Source organism: Amphiprion ocellaris, chromosome 7 (assembly GCF_022539595.1).
Source record: "Amphiprion ocellaris isolate individual 3 ecotype Okinawa chromosome 7, ASM2253959v1, whole genome shotgun sequence".
Lineage (NCBI taxonomy): Eukaryota > Metazoa > Chordata > Actinopteri > Pomacentridae > Amphiprion > Amphiprion ocellaris.
The window spans coordinates 25,064,868-25,077,579 of NC_072772.1; positions in this window are offsets into that span (position 1 = coordinate 25,064,868).

The following is a 12,712-nucleotide window of genomic DNA, read 5'->3' on the forward strand; positions in this document are numbered from 1 at the left end:
GCTGACACTGTGCTAATCTATCTATCCATCTCCATTTCCCTGTCATTCATGAACAAGTTTTAGAGATACTTTTTGAGTACTTTTTTTGCTCTAGGCAGCAAATCATCCCCAACCAAGATGTTATCCATTGGTTTCCAGCAGACACCCATGGTCTCAGATTTGGAGGTGCCAACGTTCACACTCGCCCGCAAACCTCTGCATGCATTTAGAATAACAAATCAACAAATTCCATCTTTGAACTGTAGGAGGATAAAAATGATTGTTTGTCTCTATATGTATCTATATGTGATACATTCGTGACCTGTCTAGGGTGTCCTCTGTTCTCACCCTAAGTCAGTTGGGATAAACTTCAGCCCCTTGTGACCCTAATGAGGATTAAGCAGTGCATGCTAGATAAAGGAAGGATGGATTTTACATGCACATTTCTGAAGGTTTTGCATCATTTCTTTCCATACTTGCATGATAGTCACCTCCACACCTCCTGTTACCTGCCTCTGGGCTCAACTCCCTTTGCCTGCCTGCATTCTTTCCTGTAAGTCTCTTTGTGTTTCTGTCTTAGACTTGATTTTGTTTTCCCTTGTGTAGCATACTAAGGAGCAGAACATTCCAGAGCAACACAAAAAGATCCAAAGACTCTCTTCCAAAGCTGTAAATTTGGTAAGACACCATTTCAGAAGATAGCTAACCCCAAATTCATCTCCAAATGGAACATCTGCTGATCAGATGTTTACTACTAAAGGACCATTAACGGCACTTTTGGAGACAAAAGGATGCCTCCTACGTCCACTAGAATCTGATAAGGGTCATAAAGTGTCAACTGTAAGAAAAACCACACCTCTGCAGGATTGGCATTCTGACTTTCTGATCTCCCAACCTAACACACAAAACTTTCTACACAGGAGTGAACAGAACAGTTTAAATCAGAATATTAAAGAAATGCATCATCATCGGAATGACGATCTGGACTCAGTCTCTGATATCAGGTTGATCAGGCCCAGTATAGAAGAACACATCGAATCTGAAGTGTTTGTGGAGAAGAACAAACAAGCCACCAACACCCCCTCCTCTCTCTCTGTCATGCCATAAAAGACACAGACTTTTTACTCTATGCATATATTCTCCCTATGTCTTCTTTTTCTTATTATTAGTGAATGTATATGCTTTTATCTTTAACCATGTTATAAGTTTACCTTCATGTAGCCTAAAGTCTACAATTTGTAAGTTTATTTTCATGTTTACACCTTTTATTATTATCTCAGGAACCATATAAGAAACATATTGTGTTTGGTGTCATTTCAGTCATTTATTCGGTGTTATTTCAGATCTGTGATCATCATAAATATTGAACAATTGGAATTCTGCATTTAAGAAATGAACTAAGAGTAAGTTATAAAGGTATTTGGCCTCTGACCTTTCCTGGACAGTGAAGCTCAACACCACCCGTTTGGAGGAACACACACAGCAAAACCGTCAGTGTACATATAACACTTAGGGTGCTTTCACACCTACGTCTTTTAGTCCGCTTAAAGCGGACTGGAGTCCGCAACACCTGCAAGTACGGTTCGTTTGGGCTGATGTGAAAGCATACCAGATTTTTTTGGTTCGGACTAACGAACCGCACCGAGACCACTTTCGGGAGGTGGTCTCGGTCCGCTTTTATGTGAACTCCAGTTCGGTTCGCTCCTGGTGAGAACACAAACCTGTCTCCATTCGGACTGGCTTGATGGCGCAGCAGATTTTTTGGTCTACGGGAGCTTCCGTAGCAACCTGCACAGGGAATTTTGGGAGGCGCAAAAAAACTCACGCTAGCTAAACCACATTCTCCACACGAGTTTGTTTGAGAGCCTGCGTTTACGATGAACAGGGGACAAACTTGGTCTAAAGAGGAGGTACAGTGCCTCATAGATATTTGGGCAGATGAGCACATTAGTGCTCAACTATCGAGCACCCACAAAAATGCTGAAATTTTCGGGATTTTCAGTAAACAAATGGCAACAAGAACGAACAGGAGAGCATAGTTCATTGTTTACGAATAAACCGCGGTCCATGAAATAAACACAGCCTGTTGTTTTCTTCTGGGATTTTTCCCTCTTCACATGCTGCGCCAATCAGCGTACACCTACGTCATCGTAAACGCCTTGTTTTGTAAACAGCGCCGCCAAACGACCGGGGGGGAGATATAACATTAATTGGAGTAGGTTCAACTGCGAAAACACTGGTGTGAATGCGAACCGAACCAGTTGAAAATAGCAACATTGTAACAACTTTTGGGTCCAAACGAACCACTCTAGCGGACGAACAGGTGTGAAAGCACCCTTAAAGAGTTAATTTCAACACTAAGTCAGTGAACATATGGTCCCAACCCACAAAAAGTGTTAAAGTTACACTGAAAATATTGTTGAATTACAGCTAATATTGTATTTAGTGTAAAACTTGATTAACACTACACTACACTGAGTAGTGTTAAGTTTTACACTATGACAGAAATAACACTCTTAGTGTTGTTTACACTTAACACTAAGGGGTTTTTAGTGTTATTTAGAATTAACTCCTCAAAGAGTGTTAAACCTGATTAACACTCAGTATTGATTATGAAATTACTCCATATACAGTGTTTATTTTTAACTGACTCCTGTGAGTGGTAAAAATTATTTACTCCATAATGTTACTCAAAGTGTTACTCTTACCCTGCACTCAGTTGACTTATTAATGAAATGTACTCTTCAATAGAGTTACACATGAAATTGTATTTTATTTTCTATATTTACTACTATTTTAAAAAAGTATAACTTTGGAAGAAAATACAAACAACATTATACCCATGTCTGGAAAGTGTTTATTATAACAAAAGCATAGCAACCTCCTGCCTGAGCACATTTTAGGCAAAGTGAAAAAAAGAAAAAAACAACAAGACAACCCCTAATATAGAGTTGGGACTAACCTCTCCAAAAATGTGGCAGCTACATCTTCTCCAAACAGCAGGACAAATTCTTGCTCATTCTGAAATTGATTAAACAAGAAAGAGTTTTGAAAGAAACTGTAAAGCAGTTGACCAATAGAAGACAGATGTGTTGACGTCAACACTAACTTGTGTATGGCCTAATGCATTTTTTTTCTGTAAAATATTCAGTTACCAGGCCTTTTAACGTCTTTGAAATGCCATCTTCATTTTCTGCTTGATAGTAGTTTTATCAGTGTAATATTTCATGAAGGATATGGCCTCCTTGCATTGGTCTTTACTCAGGGTCACCTCAGGACAAAATAACACATCTCTTCTGGCTGTTGGCCCTCCACCAGTCAGCTGATGTGACAACCTTCTGCTCTCTGATGAAGCACTTCTTCTTTGTATGGTCTTGAGCCTCCTGGCTAAGTAGCCCATGTCACTTTTACCATCATAAAAATGTTCCTTAAAGATAAAACAGGACTATTAGTTATTTTTTCATAATTATTTTCAGAAATAAAAATGTTTTAGACAGTGGAATATTTAGAAATACCAATTTGTCATTTAAAATGTTTCAATTTTGAGGTCTGTAAAGTGCAACAACTTTAGTGTCATATGTAGCATAATGTGAATTAAATTTCGTCGCAATGATTTAATCCCATTTATTTGCGTTGGTAGCCTTTGCTTCAGCATATATGAACCATTTTCTGTTGATATTCTAACGAGAACACTTAAAGAAGCTTATATATCCATTTTTGGAGTATGGATCCATCAGGCAAGGGATCAACTATACCTCCAGCATACATGTCTCTCCCGCGTGGCAGTGCTGTCCTGATAACAGAATGTAAATATTGATGATTTCAATGCATAAAATAGGTTTCTAAAAAATGTGAATTAAAGAGATGCACTTCATAAATATTGCTATTTTCCCCCAGGCATGAAAGGAAGGTTCAGTATTTTTTTTTTTTAAATTACCCATGAGTGTCAGTCATATCTGCAGCGAGAATGTTAACCATCTGTTGATGTGAGGAATCAGTCAGCCCTTTCATTCGGTTGTATTCCTTGACAACACGGTCTCCATTAGGTCTCTTGGTCAGTGCAGATTCAACCAACTGTGACAGAACAGAGTAGAGTACAAAACAGTATACACTAAATGACCTTGAACAATTCCCCAAAAGATGCTGCCACAAATTAACTTACATGTTTGGCATTTTTATCTCTCTTCTGCCGTTTTCTGGGAGTGTTCTGATCCTCATCCAGGATGATGGTATCATCAGAGTCTCAGGATAAATGATCCAGCGCTGATTTGGTGACATGAATCTGTAGATTGGTAGAGGAAGTTGAGCCCTGGGAACAGCCAGATGAAGCTGTCTCCCGGGAACCTAGATGTAGTTCAGGAGAGAGGGTGAGGAAAGAAAAAAGTTTGGCAGTTTTCACAAAGTTCACTAAAAATGCAACTGGGTCAGCATTCCATGGACTGTACCAAGAGAAACGGGAATCAAGAGATAATGCATTCACCATTGTCAAATTTGATAGCAAATACACCAGCACTGAGCTGCTGTGCTAATTCTTCAAACACATCTGCAGCCACCTCTGTTCCTGTCTCATCATAAACTCTGATGCCCTCACTGACCAGTGGGATGGAGAATTTCACGAAAGCTTGAGGGGAAAAAAATCCATGTTAAATTTTTAAGATTAACAAAATGCTTACCAAAATGTCCTTAGTGACAATTTTTACCCAAAATGTCCTCAGTGACAATTTTTACTAAGTTACTAATCTGGTCATATTGTCTGGCCTCAAAAGACAGTTGTCCTCAGTTGTCATACCAGATTGGTTTGAAAATTAACTAATGACTTATCAGATTTCCCGAATTTATCCAGGCTTGGTTTGCTGATCTCGACACATTTGTGTTCATTGTCAGTTTCTATTCTTCCGCTCCTGCCGTCGCTGCCGCGACCACCGCCCCAGCCCACCAGCTTGCTTCCCAGCTGAACGTACGGCCCCAGGACGAGCAGACGTAGGGTGACGTAGGGTGATTGTGGCATAGATTGTATTAGTTGCCGGTGAGGTTGCCGCCGGAGTTTTTGTAGTTTGGGTTTCGTATGCTTGAGAGTTTTTGCACCTTGTTGTCGTTAATCTGAGTTATTAGTGAGCAGTAGTTGCTCTTTTGTTACAGTTCCTCTGAGTGTTTTTGTAGTGAGCAGCTGTTGCTCCTTAGCTTGATTCTTCTGAGTGTTTCTAGCGAGCAGTAGTTGCTCTAGCTATAGTTCTTCTGGGTCTTAGTAGCTCCTGCCACAGTTCTTCTGAGTCTTTCTAGTGAGCAGTAGTCGCTCTTCCACTACAGTTTTTCTGAGTCTCTTAGTGAATAGTTGTAGCTCCTTAGCCTCGACTCTCCTGAGTTATCTAGCGAGCATTAGTTGCTCCTATAGCAGTTTTCTGAGTTTTTCTAGCGAGCATAGTCGCTCTTTTGTTACAGTTCTTCTGGGTCTTTCTAGTAAGTAATAGTTGTACTTTGCATTTGTTTCTGCTCCAGTCTTGTGTAGCCAACTATAGCCCGTTGAATTAGTTGCTTTTTTAGGAGCTAGGCTTTCCTGCCCAGGTTGTGCCTGCTGCGGGTTAGTCACTGGTGTTTAGTTGCTGTACCTGTTCTGCATATTATTAAAGGAGTTCTAGCTCTTAGTAATTTTGCTTTCTACATCTGTCTTCCCTTAGGTTCTCGTCAATTGGAAAACATATTTCCTGTGTAGCACCCCTATGCAGCCACTCTATTGAGGTAACTACCCCGAGAATGGTGGGTGCTCGGGTTCGTAAAGCTAAATGAAAAGAATAGATATAGATTAGAGATATCAAAATAAAAGATGAGACCCAGAGAAGTTTTTATCCTTTTGGCCAAATTAAGAGAGGCCTGATTTAATACAACACAAAACTATATATATACCAATGATAAATCACAAAACATAGGAGAGGTAACCTAAACTTTCTCAAAAACCAAATTATATGCTAGTTAGATAAGTGTCCCCGGATGGTCCGAATGACCAGTCCCGCTGTTACCTTTTAAAACTAAATCAGAGAACGCAAATATTTCCCCCTACGTTTACCCCCTCAGTCTCAAGGGTTGCCTTACAACACCCACAAAATCACCGAACAATGGAACATCAATCTGTGCTCCATGATTGCACACACCTACACACACACATACATACACGCGGCCACCTGGCCAAGTCTACTCACAGTCCGGGTTCAGTTTGAATCAACAACGTGGTGTAACGCTGTTTGGTCCATAAAACATTGAGTGCGTTGAAACAGTGCTCATAAAAAACATTGAGTGCGGTGGAACAGTGCTCACAGAAAACATTGAGTGCGGTGAAACATTCCGATCCGGAGGACGCTAGCCGCCGAGCTAGCGTTAGCCAAGCTAGCCTCCTCTCGAACTCCTCCTAAACTGCTCCCGCAGTCGGTTCTCCGTCCTCCCGCTCACCATCTGGCAGCGGGGCTTAAAGGTCCTCAGCCTCGTTCTCCAAGCTTCCTGCTTGGGGATCCTGAGTCCGTGCTTGGGTTTTTGTCAAGCCCAAAAGAACCCACGCTGTCCACGCCGCCACGCTCTGCCTCCTCCTCCGCTGAGAGACCATCGAGGAAAAAGCGTTCCTGCACACCTGCACATCTGCACTACTCAGTGTCACTTCCTTGGGTCAAAAGTACCCACCCAGACACACTCACCACCAATCACACCATAGCATACAACCAGAGTAAAAAAAAGCAAGATTGCCTACAGTAATCTCCTAATTACCACCTGGCTGCACCTGTATCTTCAGTTTTTGTAAAATAAACCATTGTGTTTCGCATCTGTCTGCCTCCCTCTCTGTTCCTGCACCTGAGCTCTGAAGAAAAAACCTAACAGACAGAGGAATTGTTTAGCGGCACATTTACATGCTGGGAGGCAGGAACTGTGATTAAAATGGACATTTCTTTGACAACAACTAGCCTGGCTGCCTGGCTGCACGATTCAAATCTTGACAACATTTGAAAGTTTCAGTGTGGTAGGTTGCTAGCCTTGGGGTCGTTGTTTCCTGTAATTATGAGATTTTGAAAACAGTAACATGCAGACACTGGAAGGTATGGAGAAAGCCTTAGGAAATGTATGGCTTATGGCAGGATTATATGTGCTATCTATATTCAGTGAATCAGACTATCTGGATATTGACATCTGATCTTTGGATAATTGCCTTTTACATTTTGTATTTCACTGTATTCCTATGGTCTTGTTCATCCCTGATCATATTTTAGTAAGCAAATCAATTTGGCAAGCTGGCAGTCACAGTCTATAACTTTTCCTCATTGCTAATGTTAATGCCACTACCTGTGGCTAGTGTTGGGGTTCCTTGAGTTTATAGAAAACCGTCAGTGTTAGATGGCCTTTGAACTGAGGTTTTCCTTTGGTATTTGGTTTTGCTGTATAGCAAGCCTGTACATTTGCAAATATGTTCTGGTTGGCCTGATTCCAGTGTGTTCTGTGTGCATCAGATCACATGTTAATGCCAGGTGTAAATGAGATATAAGACAAATGTCAGCGGAACTATGTTTTGTCTCTCTTGTCCTTTTCATGTCTATGCCATTCCCAGAAACATAACATTCTGCTGGTAGGTTATTGAAGTGATGTTAAATAACATGAAAAGTCTTTGGTTCCTTGAAAAAACGTTTTGAGATATAGTGTCTCCATGAGTGTCTCTGCACATCTTGTACGTTCCACTATCTTTTATTCTCGACTGCCATTCCCCTCCAACCCAGGCTGCTAATGAACTGCTTACCAAGGCTGAACTAATCAACGCTGACTGCTCTCTGTCAGTGTCAATTATTCTGTTCACCCTCCCATCGCATCTTCCTCTCACTCCCATCATCTCCCTTACAAAAGGATGGCAGGGACCAGACTCTGCTTCTCTGCTTTAAATTGAAAAGTAACACAAGAATGATGGGATAACACTTCATCAGACACTGGGGTGGAGATGGGAATGGATGTTGGGTCATGGGTGGTTCCAAGCACCCACAAGTTTGCACTCACTAAGTCAGACAAAGATTGAGCTTCTCATGTTTAAAAATCCAGTTTAAATTGTAAATCAACTAAAATTCAACAGATGAGATCACTGTCTGTAACACTGTTAACATTGCACTTGGAAAAATACTTCATATTCAAAATTTTCTGCATGAGTTTGCACATCAGTTTATACTCACTGAAAACATGTTTTAGACTAGTTTATTACTTTCAAATCCCTCAAAAATATGTTTTTAGGCATTGTACTTCAATGTCTAAGTCACCTCAAAAATTCACAAATCTATTTAAATTCTGCAGTACTTTATTACACGCATTTTTGTGAGTATGCATTTGCAATTTCACCACTGATCTCAGATTGAAACTGAGGTCAGACATCATCTTCTTTGTCAGGACAGGTTCAATTCAATTCAATTTTATTTATATAGTGCCAATTACAGTCAAATTGTCTCAAGACGCTTTACAGAAACCATATGCCTGACCCCCAGAGCAAGCCCAAAGGCGACAGTGGCAAGGAAAACACCCTTTTAACAGGGAAAAAAACCTTGAGCAGAACCCAGCTCATTATGTGGGGGGACCCATCTGCCTGCTGGCCGGGCGTGTTGAGAGGGACAGAAGAGGTAGGGAGGTAGAGGTAGAGAGATAGAGATAGAGGGGTGGAGAGGTAAAGGGGGTGGAGGGAGGGGGGGTGGGGGGGAGACAAGAAACATAAAACACACAATTTGATACATGCATGATAGATGATAGAGATCAGCAGATAGATGATACATGCAAAGCACAACTCACATGGTAACTGATTATAGTTTACTGCTATGGTGTACGGCTCTGGCATTAAATATACTACATATATAGCTGGTGGTAAAATTCAAAAATATGTAGATGAGCATATCAAGTATAGATTCAGATTCAGTAAGGGCAATGCAAAGTAGATTGGTGAAAATGGGCAATCTCCATGCAGAGAATCGTCACTTAGCCCAAACAGCAGCCTCTGAAGTGAAAGAGCCTGCAGTTTCCAAGTTCCAGTTTCCTACTGCAGGCTTACTTGTTTCCAGTATTTCTAAAAGTAGAATGGGAGGCAGAGCCTTCAGTTATCAGGCGCCTCTCCTGTGGAACCAGCTCCCAGTTTAGGTTCGAGAGGTGAACACACTACTTTTAAGACCAGGCTTAAAACCTTCTTTTTAGACAAATCTTATAGTTAGGGCTGACTGGGTGACCCTGAGGGGGTCAGCTCGAGTCTTCATTTGCACAACTGACTTCCTCTTCAACATCCCTTAGTTTTGCCCCTAGTTTGCTGCTACGCACAAGGACAAAATTGTTGGTACCCCTCGGTTAATGAAAGAAAAACCCACAATGGTCACAGAAATAATTTGAATCTGACAAAAGTAATAATAAATAAAAATTCTATGAAAATTAACCAATGAAAGTCAGACATTGCTTTTGAACCATGGTTCAACAGAATTATTTTTAAAAATAAACTGGACAAAAATGATGGTACCCCTAGAAAAGACTAAAAATAATGTGACCATAGGGACATGTTCAATCAAGGTGTGTCCTCTAATTAGTATCACAGGTGTCTACAAACTTGTAATCAGTCAGTCGGCCTATTTATAGGGTTACAGTAGTCACTGTGCTGTTTAGTGACATGGTGTGTACCACACTAAACATGGACCAGAGGAAGCAAAGGAGAGAGTTGTCTCAGGAGATTAGAAAGAAAATTATAGACAAGCATGTTAAAGGTAAAGGCTATAAAACCATCTCCAAGCAGCTTGATGTTTCCTGTGACTACAGTAAAAATGATTAAAAAAAAAGCCAGACTGGAATTTGCCAAACTGCACATTGACAAGCCACAAAGCTTCTGGGAGAATGGTCTATGGACAGACGAGACAACACTGGAACTTTTTGGCAAGTTATATCAGCTCTATGTTCACAGATGTAAAAATGAAGCATATCAAGAAAAGAACACTGTCCCTACTGTGAAACGTGGAGGAGGCTCTGTTATGTTCTGGGGCTGCTTTGCTGCATCTGGCACAGGGTGTCTTGAATCTGTGCAGGGTACAATGAAATCTCATGACTATCAAGGTATTCTAGAGAGAAATGTGCTGCCCAGTGTCAGAAAGCTTGGTCTCAGTCACAGATCATGGGTCTTGCAACAGGATAATGACCCAAAACACACAGCTAAAAACAGCCAAGAATGGTTAAGAGGAAAACATTGGACTATTCTGAAGTGGCCTTCTATGAGCCCTGATCTAAATCCTATTGAACATCTGTGGAAGGAGCTGAAACATGCCATCTGGAGAAGGCACCCTTCAAACCTGAGACAACTGGAGCAGTCTGCTCATGAGGAGTGGGCCAAAATACCTACCTCTCTACCGCTTCTGCCCCTGCTGGCCAGCAGGCAGATGGGTCCCCCACATAAAGAGCCGGGTTCTGCTCAAGGTTTCTTTCCTGTTAAAAGGGTGTTTTTCTTGCCACTGTCGCCTTAGGGCTTGCTCTGGTGGTTCAGACATATGGGTTCTGTAAAGTGTCTTGAGACAATTTGGCCTATAATTCGCGCTATATAAATGAAATTGAACTGAATTGAATTGAACTCAAGAACATACATCAAGCAAGGTTGGTTCAAAGAAAATAGTTGTTTTCTTGAACATTCAACAACATGTACCCCCAGGGTTAGATTGTCAGTGTGGAGTTCTACATCTTTAGGGTGAAAATTTGAATGGAAATGATCTGAAGTTTGGGACAAAAGCATTTGGGTGCTAAAAATTGTGCTCAGCGCCTAGTCATAGCATGCTGATTACAAACATGTTTTTGGCCACAGCAACAAGTTTAACCAGGATTACCATTTTGACACAGTGGAGGAGATTCATATGACAGAATGACAACTCTCACCCTGGGGGCCTCTGGACAAGGATCAAGTTGTATCAGTAATAAAAATGGAACCAATGCCATTTTAGGCTGTGGATTCAACAACTACGGTGGCCGAGCGGTGCAAACCATCCATCCATCCATACATTATCTATACACCGCTTAATCCTCACTAGGGTCGCGGGGGGGGGGCTGGAGCCTATCCCAGCTGACTCGGGCGAAGGCAGGGGACACCCTAGACAGGTCGCCAGTCTGTCGCAGGGCTACATAAAAAGACAAACAAGCACTCTCACATTCACACCTACGGGCAATTTAGAATGATCAATTAACCTCAGCATATTTTTGGACTGTGGGAGGAAGCCAGAGTACCTGGAGAAAACCCACGCATGCACAGGGAGAACATGCAAACTCCATGCAGAAAGATCCCGGGAAAGCCGGGACGCGAACCAGGGACCTTCTTGCTGCAAGGCGAAAGTGCTAACCACTACGCCACTGTGCAGCCCAGGTGCAAACCAAATTTACATAATGCAAAACACTTTTACAACCTCCAAGACAAATTTACAAGCGACAAAACACTTTTACAAGTCCAAAAACACTTTTACAAATCCAAATTCCAAATTTACATAATGCAAAACACTTTTACAACCTCCAAGACAAATTTACAAGCGACAAAACACTTTTAGAAGCGACAAAACACTTTTACAAGTCCGAAAACACTTTTACAAATCCGAAAACACTTTTACAAATCCAAATGTAACCGGAAAGGGAATGTCCCAACTCCGGGGTTGAAGCGGAAGTGACGACGAGGAGCGGCTAATGCAACGGACAGCGAGCGGGTGAAGTTTTGCCCGTTTTGTGGGGAAAATATGAACCGATTGACGCGGTTTTGTTTTTCGTGTGGTCGGTCTTTAGAGTGTTTAAATGGCGCAGATCAGACCGACAGAGTGCATTAGCCGCTCCTCGTCGTCACTTCCGGTTCAATCCCGGAGTTGGGACATTCCCTTTCCGGTTACATTTGGATTTGTAAAAGTGTTTTCGGACTTGTAAAAGTGTTTTCGGACTTGTAAAAGTGTTTTGTCACTTGTAAATTTGTCTTGGAGGTTGTAAAAGTGTTTTGCATTATGTAATTTGGAATTTGGATTTGTAAAAGTGTTTTTGGACTTGTAAAAGTGTTTTGTCACTTGTAAATTTGTCTTGGAGGTTGTAAAAGTGTTTTGCATTATGTAAATTTGGTTTGCACCTCTCGGCCACCGTAAACAACATCACTGTATATATATTTTTGAGCATGGAGATAAGGACAAAGAGAATTTTTTTCATGGGTCTCTGATCCATAGAGTCCACAGTCATTGATTTTGACCTCGTGTTATAGCTGTTTCTGACTGATTATGGGAGTGTTTTTGAGGATGAAAATATAAAACAAATCAGAGTCTAAGGGATTAGTTGAATTTAGTGACTGAGTTATACAAGGTGCAATATAGTGCCAGTTCCATTGAGATCTGAGGTGTGCATTTAAGGATAAAGGCAGTGTGGCTTTATTTTGCCAGTTTGACAGTTTGAATAAAGTATAATTTAAAATATAATTTCTTTGGTCTCCATTGTGCCCATTGAAACCAGTCTGTTACAGATCAACTACTGGTTTCAATCACTACACGTGGGCTAGATTTATTTAGCCCATTCATTTTGGTCCTAACTTCCACCTACTTTAATTAAACTCACTGCAGCATATATTTAGACATTCTACATAATTTTCAGTTTTACGTGTTTGCTGGTATCCATCATCAGAACCACGTACATTCTATTGGGTTCCCAAGACCAACACAATGATCTGCTTGATTCTCAGATCACACTGGCTGTGGCTGAGAAT